Here is a 10,188-nt window from a genome sequence, read left to right as displayed (position 1 = left end):
CTCTCTCTCTCTAAAATCAATAAATATATTTTTAAAAAACTACAATGAGCTGCAATCTCAAACCTATTAGAGTGGCCATTATTAACAAGACAAACAACAAATTTTAGACAGTTTGTGGGTAAAAGGAAACCCTAATTCACTGCTAGTGGGAATGCAGACTGGTACAATCATTATGGAAAGCAGTCTGGTGATTCCTCAAAAAAATAAGAATAGACCTACCATATCACCCAGCAATCCCTCTCCTGAGTATATACCCAAATAACTCAAAATCATGTATTCACAGTGATATATGCACCCTATGTTTATTGCAGCATTATTCACTGTGGCCAAGACATGGAAACAACCAAAGTGTCCTGTGATGGATGACTGTATAAAGAAGATGCCGTACATATACACAATGGAATACTACTCAGCCATAAGAAAGGATGAAATAGCGCCATTTGCAACAACATGGATGGATCTTGAGACCATTATGCTAAGTGAAATAAGTCAGTCGTAAAAAGGTAAGAACCATATAATTTCACTCATCTGTGGAATATAAAATTGAAACTTATGAACACAAGCAGCAGTGTGGTGCTTGCCAGAGAGAAAGAGGTGGGGGGAGAAGGGGGTTCTAATATATGGTGACAGGAGAAGATTTGACTTTGTGTGGTGGACACATGGTGCAATATACAGACATTGTAACATAGAAATACACACCTGAAACCTATATGTTCATGTTGACCAATGTTACCCAAATAAATTTAATAAAAATAAATAAATGAATAAGAAGACGAGTTCAGCTGTGGGATGTGTTACATTTCAGGTGCTGTGAAATAATCGTAAGAAAGTTCATAATAGAAAGTTGGAAATTGGTTCTGAAGCTCATGAGAAGAGTCAGCATTAGAGATACATATTTAAGAGGAGGTATACTTAGAGACTGAGTGTGTTGTCAAATATAAACAAACTTGGCTTTGAACTCTGCCTTCAACACTAACTAGCTGTGTGGTCTTGGACAAATTTATCATCAAAGCCTTAATTTCCTTAATTGTAAAATTGGGAAAATTATACATACTTCAAAGGCTTTGCTTACTGCACACCATCTGGTTGCCATTTGTCACCATCACTGTCTACCATCACTATCATTGCTGAAACCATTAAGGTAGATGAACTTGGCTAGGAATAGAGTAATTAAGTAGAAAAAAAAGATTGGGGAATGAATCTTAGGGAACAATTATTAAGGCCTGTATGGAACAAGAACACAACTAAAAAAAAAGATCAGGAATAGTCAAGGAGGTGGGCATAAGACCAGGACAGCAAAACACCATGAAGAACAAAGGGGAGAGAATTTCAAGGACGGCATCATCAAAAATGTCAAATGTGCCCTAACCGGTTTGGCTCAGTGGATAGAGCGTCAGCCTATGGACTCAAGGGTCCCAGGTTCGATCAGGTCAAGGGCATGTACCTTGATTGCAGGCACATCCCCAGTAGGGAGTGTGAGGAGGCAGCTGATCAATGTTTCTAACTCTCTATCCCTCTCCCTTCCTCTCTGTAAGAAATCAATAAAATATATTTTAAAAAATGTCAAATGCTACAAAAAAGTTGAGGTGGAAGAAGGGAAAAAATGAAAATATTGGATATAGTAATTGGAAGATTATACTTGTTTAATTGAACTATTTTATATGTGGTAGGAGTAGGAGGCAAATGTAATAGGATTTCAAATTGATATTTTTACCCAAACTCCAATGGGATGTAAATTAGATACTAAAGTGAATTGTGAGATGTAAATTTCAAAGTAGATATAAGCAAAAAATTACATGCCTTAGTTTTCTTACCCACCTCAAAGGTATAAAAGGCTTACGTTATTACAGAGAAAGAAGATTGGTAAGGTTTTCTTTAGAGAGAGCTGCGCTGTGAATTCTCTTATTCTAAAAGATGGGAGTTGCTTCCTTTTGGTTCAGTTGGTGCTTCACTAGGAGATTTGAAGAGCTTAGTCATTGTTGTGTATGGGTAGAGGGATACAGGCAACTGGTGTTTGAATGTTTGGCTCTCATCCTCAAAACTCTGGCAACAGTGTGAAGGCAACTTGGGTGCATTGAGTGCATGGGCTGGTGTAAAGGACATATGAGTGCTTTGATTAATCTAATGGAGTTGGCATGAATCTAATTTAAATTATCCCCAAGAAGATCATCTGAAGCCAACAGGGAGAGCTTTTGAAAACAAATAGAAAGAGAAACATCCAAAGTTGGAAGAAACAGAATTGATGGCATCAAAAAAAGAATATTGGAAAGTTCCCAGTGAGAGTCCCTTAAGAACTATGAAAACACCCATAAGAGAAGCTGGCTTTATGTAACATCTGCTGTCCAAGAGAGCCTAAAACCATCTTACAACAGTACAGTCAGGTATGGACCTTCTACCTCCCCCTTCCTTATCATCCACTCAACTCCTACTTTACCTATTCTAATCCTGAAAGGATAAAAAACCACAGGGAGGAGGTGAGTGAAAAAGAGAGAAGGCATCAACCTGACCATTTTCCTTTTACTACATCGAGCCTTAGATAGGTATGGAAAAAGAACTTCAATTTTGAATGATATTGCCTAGGACTGGATATTTTCAGTTATGAATTAACATGGTGATTTGTAGCTTTAAAAAGTCCATAATACTTTTTACTCTCTTAGGAGGGAGAAGAAAAGTCTTGAGATTGTCCAAGTATCCTTTGGCAAAAGAAGAACCTCTGCCACTGTATAAATTTAAAAGGATAGTGGAAGATATTGTTTACGTGAAAAACCCCTCATAATTCTTGTGTTTTCAAAGTATCATTTACCCAAAGGTATAAGAAGTGAGCCTCTAGGACTGTAACTTTTTAAAAAAACTGTTAGTAATGGGGGGGGGGGAAGAGACATATATAATACGTTCAATAATAAAGAATTTAAATAAAAAATAAAAAGCTGTTTGCAGAGACAGAAAGGGCACTGCAGTTTGATAAGATGATAGAGATGACTGAAGGCTCTTTTAGGATAAGAGAAATGTAGACATGGCCACAGGTTGAGGAGAAAGAGGCAATAAAGATAGGATAAAACAACGAATCCACAAAAATGATAGGAAAGGAGAGCTGATGAGGCACGTCACAAAGAAGAGTGAACACAAAATCAAAAACACTCTCATCGTTTTTATGAAGGAAAAGACTCTTCTTTCTTGAAAGGGGTCACTGATACTGAATACAATAAAAAGAAACTCATGAGGACCAGAAGAGAAAGTATAAAGAAAAGATTACATATGTTATATAATATCATGATTTCCAAAGTAGAAAATCATCTATGTAGCAAAGGAACTAGCTTGTCCTTTAGTTAGATTCTGTCTCCAAAGTACAATATTCTATATGTCTCCATAGCTTGGCAGTGGACTAAAACTAAAAATATCACTGTGTGTTCTGGGAAATTTTATATTTATGCATAAGCTAAAATGTAGCTAAGATGGAGAAAGTCTCCAGAACCCCTGTGGTTTTTCCACTCCTAAGAGGCAAATGAGAACTTGCTAATAAGACCAAAGCACATTGCCAGTGTGTTCTCCATTTGAAACAAAATCCTCTATTTCAAACATCAAGCTTCATTCCATAATCACTGCAATAAGAGCTGATTATACCAGATTTTCTGTACAACACTGAAATGTCACAGAAACTTGCAATTATTCAATAAGACAGCTCTAATGTGTTTTTTATAAGAACTGTACATTTCTAGAATTAACATATTGAAACAAAAATTTTCAGCATAAACTACCACATATTTTAAAGAAATCTGCACATAAATTCAATTTAAACTGGTCATATAATCCAGTTAAAATTTCAAATCTATAAAGAATTTCCAGTCTCTTGTGATTCATTAGGCATTTTACCGCAATATTTTTTCCAAAGAGATAAAATACACAAGAGCAAAAATAAAACATTTTTGCATTCTGAATCCAAATTCAGTATATAAGATCACTTGGCATCTTTATTCATTTATTTATTTATTTATTTTGGTTTTAACTCTAAAAATATTTATTTTCCAATTACAGTTTACAGTCAACATTATTTTGTATTAGTTTCATGTGTATAGCATAGTGGTTAAACAATCATATATTTTACAAAGTGTTCCCCCCGATATTTCAAATAGCCACCTGACACTGTACATAGTAATTGCACCAGTATTGACTATATTCCCTATGCTGTAGTTTACATCCCTGTGACTATTTTGTGACTATCAATTTAACTACAAATTTGTAGTTCTTGATCCCTTCACCTTTTTTGCCCAGTCCCCAAACCCCCATTCTCTGTATCTATGAGTCTGTTTTAATTGTTTTGTTTGATTATTTTGTTCTTTAAATTCTATTTATAAGTAAAATCATATGATATTTATCTTTCTCTTATTGACTTATTTCACTTAGCATAATACCATCTAGGTCCATCCATACTGTCCTTTGACATCTTTAAACATAAACAATATTAAAAGTCACATTTCATGTAAGCATTACTATTAAAATTATTTGTGTCCAGCACATTGCCTGGCTCATGGTAAGTTAGCTTAGCTTATCCTATCTAATAAAAGAGAAACATGGTAATTAGCATATGACCGCTACCGTTCCCATTGGCTAATCAGGGTGATATGCAAATTAACTGCCAGCCAAGATGGCGGCCAGCAGCCAGGCAGCTGCAAACTAACATGAGGCTTGCTTACTTCAGTGATGGAGGAAACCAACATCCCGCCTGCCTTGCCAGCCTCTGAGCTTGCAGTTTGAAACATTGTTACAAATATAGAAGCTAAACAAAACCCCAGAAACCGGCTTTCAGCTAGCTGGGATCTCAGAGCTGGAGTTATACATTGTTTCGATTATAGAACCCAAATAAACCAGATACCTGCTTTTCAGGAGTAGAGGCCTCAGAGCTGGAGACAGAGCTAAAGCTGGCCCAGAATAAAAAAAAGAAAAAGAAAAATAGGAGCAGTTGGGAGCTTCAGCCCTCAGCCCCTCACCCAGACTGGCCAGGCACCCCAGTGGGGACCCCCACCCTGATCCAGGGCACCCTTCAAGGCAAACCAGCCACCCCCACCCATGCACCAGGCCTCTATCCTATATAGTAAAAGGGTAATATGCCTCCCAGCACTGGGATCAGTGGAGCCGCGAGGCCTCCCAGCACCAGGATCAGCATGACAGGGGGCAGTGCCCAAACCCCCTGATCGCCCTGTAGCTCTGTGTGTGACAGGGGGCAGTGCCCCAACCCCCTGATCAGCCCTGCTGTGTGTGTGATGGGATGGAGCCATAACCTCCCCATCAGCCCTACCCTGAGTGTGACAGTGGTGGTGCCCCAACCCCCTGATCCGCCCTGCTCTGTGTGTGATAGGCGGCGGTGCCCCAACCCCCAATCAGCCCTACCCTGAGCATGACTGAGGGTGGCATTGCAACCTCCCAATCTGCCCTGTTCTGTGCATGACAGACGGCGGCGCCCCAAGTCCCCAATCAGCCCTGCTCTGAGCCCGACCAGGGGCTGCACCTAGGGATTGGGCCTGCCCTCTGCCACCCAGGAGCAGGCCTAAGCCAGCAGGTCGTTATCTCCTGAGGGGTCCCAGACTGCGAGAGGGCACAGGCCAGGCTGAGGAACCCCTTCCCCCCGAGTGCACAAATTTTTGTGCACTGGGCCTCTAGTTGAATAATAAATGGATGCATAAAAGAATGAATTTTGTTAGTAGTGCTCAAAAACCACTTTGTGAGGAGGCCTGGTCTTTACCCCGATTCTGAACATCTTTCCAGTGTTCCCAGTGACCTGTGGTTTCCTCGCATCAGTTGCTCCAGGACAGATCAGTGCGGCTGTCAAAAATCCCTTGGACCTGCCGGCTGGTGTTGCTCAGTGGTTGAGTGTTGACCTATGAACCAGACAGTCATGGTTCGATTCCAGGTCAGGACACATGCCTGGGTTGCAGGCTCAATCCCCAGTGTGGAGTATGCAGGAGGCAGCCAATCAATGATTCTCTCATCATTGATGTTTCTATCTCTCTCTCCCTCTCCCTTTTTCTCTGAAATCAATAAAAATGTATATATATATATTTTTTAAAAATCCCTTGGACCCAAATTAACAAGGACATAAGGGCTGGGATTCCTGAATATTGTCAGTTGTAGAAGTCTGAATGGTTCTAAATGTGATTTGGTTAATCTTCCAGAGATTCCCTCCAGGGCAGAGTGAATATCTTCAAAGGTCCTAAATTCCTCTTCACTCCACCACAGGAATAAAAGTGAGAGTGAGAAGAAAGCAACAGATAATCACTTTTTTGTTCTCAAGAGTACCAAAAGCAAACCTTGGTTACATCTGCCTCCAATTAAGCCTTGCAAATGAATCTACGTGATGGAGTGCAGCTGCACTCCACTAGGAGCTATATTTCAGCCGAGGTGTCACTCACTAACATCAGTCACTAAGTAATAAGGAACACAGTTTTGAACGTGCTTTTACATTTATTATCTTATTTGAGGTCCATTACAATTCAGGAAAAAAATGGTGTTTTACAGAATAGAAAGCAGGTGTGGAGATTTAGAGACCACACAGCAAGTAGGACATCGAGCTTGGACCAGACCTGTGTCTTCTAACCTTAATCCAATACTGTTTCTACTGTTTCAGCTTCTAACCCTGTTTTCCTTTCACCCAGAATTGGGGAGAGCAATTAGGATCCTGTGGTGAGTGATGCCTGAAGTCACTTGTCTCATCTCTTTCAGGACATGAGTCTCTGGAAAGTGGTCAGAATGAAACATTTCTAGAGACATTTACCAAGCAGATTCTGGGAATCCAACTCCATGGGGGTCCATAAGAGCAGCTGAGGAAATGTTCCTTCTAGAATCACATACCCAGGAAGAACCTGTACTCAGATGGGTCTATCTGGTGCAGAGAGAAACTGGATTGGCATTCTGCAGAGACACTATGCACACACACATGCACACACACACACACACGCGTGGACACACACACGTGAACACACACACATGGACACATAGAGTAGCCAAAAAGTCTTAGAGCAGTTTTAAACTTTCATAATTTCAGAAGCATAAATGTCACAAACTTACAAAAAAACATCATGTGAGAGTTCAATTATTTAAATTTCTTCTATACTTCTATACCAGTTTTGTGAATTTTTATTGACATTCATGAAATTCATGCACTGGCTGGGGGAGGGAGGGTCCCTCAGCCCAGCCTGCACCTTCTCGCAGTCCAGGAGCCCTCAGGGGATGTCCCCACAGGGAGTGGGCCTAAGCCGGCATTTGAACATCTGTAGCGCTGCCTTGGCTGGCAAGCACACCACTGCTGCTGTGCTTGCTGGCCATGAGCCCAGTTTCTGGCTGAGCAGTACTCCCCCTGTGGGAGTGCACTGACCACCAGGGGGCAGTTTCTGCATTGAGCGTCTGTCCCCTGGTAGTCAGTGTGTCATTCTGCCATTCAGTCGATTTGCATATTAGCCTTTTATTATATAGGATGATATACTTATACTACATACAGTAAATGAGCCACAATAAGCCTGCAGTGAACTAGAGTTAATTTTCATATGTGCTACTGTTAAAACTACATTGATGTTAACCAAGCTTGTAGAACTGGCTTTTTTAAAAAATAAAAATCCCCAGAGCATTACTTTTTGTTTGTACCAATTCAGTTTTATCTTCTTAGAAACTACCTCCTATAAAAATCCTTGTGAATTCTCATCTTGTCTTCTGCCACATTAGCTTCCCTCCCATATGACTTCATCCACACACCATCAACTTTTCGAGTGGGCATTTCTAACAATACTGAATGATACAGAACCCAAACCAGAACCCAGTGTTATGACTCTCATCAAACAACCTCTCCCTTCAGAGACATTAAGAGCCAATTCTAACAGAGGTCTCCTCCAGCACATTTGACAGACCTAGAAATCAGTACCTTTTGGACAAGGCAGCTCAATTAAAAATGCAACCACCTCTAGCATTCAGACCATATATTTTCATCTTAGTCAAAGGGGCTCAGACTGCCCACAGCATTCATTCCTCTGATCCATCAGGTGATACTACCTATAAAAGGTCAGATGAGAGGCAACCTTGTCACAGATCTGTTGTTTATGTATTCTACTAATGAATATAAACCTATAGCTGTGCAAATCTAAAGACAGGTCAAAGCAAACAAATAGAAATTTGTTTACTTATGACAAGTTCAAACAACATTTGTGGTGGAATAAATTGTGTCTTTCCCAAAGTTATGTTGAGGCCTATACATGTGACCTTACTTAGAAATGGGGTCTTTGTAGATGTCGTCATGTTATAATGAGGTCAGGCTGGATTAGGGTGGACCCTAATTCAATAACCGGTGTCCTTATAAGAATAAGCAATTTTGTACACAGAGAGAGGCCACATGAAAATGGAGGCAGAGATCAGAGTGATGCTGGGACAAACCCAGGGATGCCAAGGATTGCTGGCAACCACCGGAAACCAGAGCCTGTGGGAGCATAGTGTTTCCCATACTTTGATTTTTAACTTTTGGCCTCCAGAATTGTCCTAGAATCAATTTCTATTGTTTTAAGCCCCCAGTTTGTGGAACTTTGTTACACCAGCCCTAGGAAACTTAAACATTTAAGCAAAAATATGTATATTTAAAGCAATTCCTATTAACATCAGAATCAAGAGCACTAATAAATTAGTTAAAACAAAAGAGGATGACAGATATTTAGGCCTGGTAGGGTTGAGGTGAGTGGGTGAAGAAATTGGCCAAGCAAATTTGGGGACATCAGTGTTGAGGCTGGGGGTTGGGTCGACAAAAGTTGACATCCTGTGACAAACTCATCACCAAGGAGTTAATTGTCCCTCCCAGGTGTGAGGCAGGCATTTCTTAACAAAATCTTACCACTTTTTAATGGCAACAAATAAAAAATTTGTCAACTTATCACCAATATATAGGCAAAACCAGGTTAAGCTTCTTGTCTCCAATTTGGCATTTTCCTGGATGATATTTCATCATTCTAAATTAGATAGCAAGCCATGCTGGAGAAGGATCTGTTGGCCTATCTGTCTTTCTATATAGAACTGTATCCACCATGTTTGAAGGTGCTGAGACTCCACTCATTGATGATGATATCGCTAAAACAGTTATATTTTGAGCTGGAAACAGGAAGGTGTTTTTGTGGGTTGTTTGTTTTTTGTTTTGTTTTGTTTTGTTTTGTTTTTGTTTTGTTTTTTTTCCAGGTGAAAACTTAGGGGAGGAAGGAGGCTCCTTACAGTTTCTAATATTGCTCTGGCTCTAGTATAGCCCCATGAAATACAAGTATCTAATGGTAAATTTCTCACTGGTTAGACCTTAAGAGCCACTTCCAGGAACTTTTCCAGCAGTAATTAGGGGGATGTATTGTTGCTAATCCTGAACTCACTGGGAGCCCGGTTAATTTTGAAAGATAAAATAAAAGTACTGCCTTGCAGCAAAAGGCCACTTCTTGGCACCATTAAATCAAGCACAGTACTGGGTAAGTATTAATTCTTAAGATGTCAGTATCAGCAGTGGTACAGGAAGCTACTCGGAACAGGCCGAATGAAGCCTCAATGTGCAAATGCCATTTAGCAAGTACATAGAAGGTAGGCTAAATTATGCTCAGAGCACTTTCTAGAAGATTCAAATTTTAATATATTAGCATTAAAAACATGGCGTACAAGCAACAGGAAAATTGCAGTTGTCAACATGTGATTTTAGTTTCAGGGTTAAGTTAATCCAAGAAAATAAAATTTTAATTTAGATTCTCTCCCCGTCCCCAATCCACATGCTTCTTTTAGGATGGGGGAGAACACAGTTACTCAGCAAATATATTTCACATCAAGAAATAGGGTATATTTATCAGGAGAAAGGATGTGAAGTTCTCACTTTCTCTCTCCAACAGTTTGAAGTGGGCCTGCAAAGGGCCAATCCACAAATTATGGGCAAGTTGTCCTGATGTGCACTGCTGTGCCGATAGAGAGATAAATAAATACTTAGATAGGTAGATAGATAGACGAATAGATGATGGATAGATAGATAAATAGACAGACAGACAGTCAGACAGACATAGATACACAAATAGAGATAGGGAGAGATCTGTGTGAATCCTTTTTAATGAGAAAGGATTCTAACATGGGGTAGAAAGAGACTGGGGACTTGGGAACCCCAGGCCAACTCTGCTGATGTGAAACAGCTGTATTCCAGTTCCA

This window comes from Myotis davidii, unplaced genomic scaffold (assembly GCF_000327345.1).
Source record: "Myotis davidii unplaced genomic scaffold, ASM32734v1 scaffold810, whole genome shotgun sequence".
NCBI classification, from domain to species: domain Eukaryota; kingdom Metazoa; phylum Chordata; class Mammalia; order Chiroptera; family Vespertilionidae; genus Myotis; species Myotis davidii.
The sequence above is the reverse complement of the archived record's forward strand: the minus strand, read 5'-3'. Positions refer to the sequence as shown.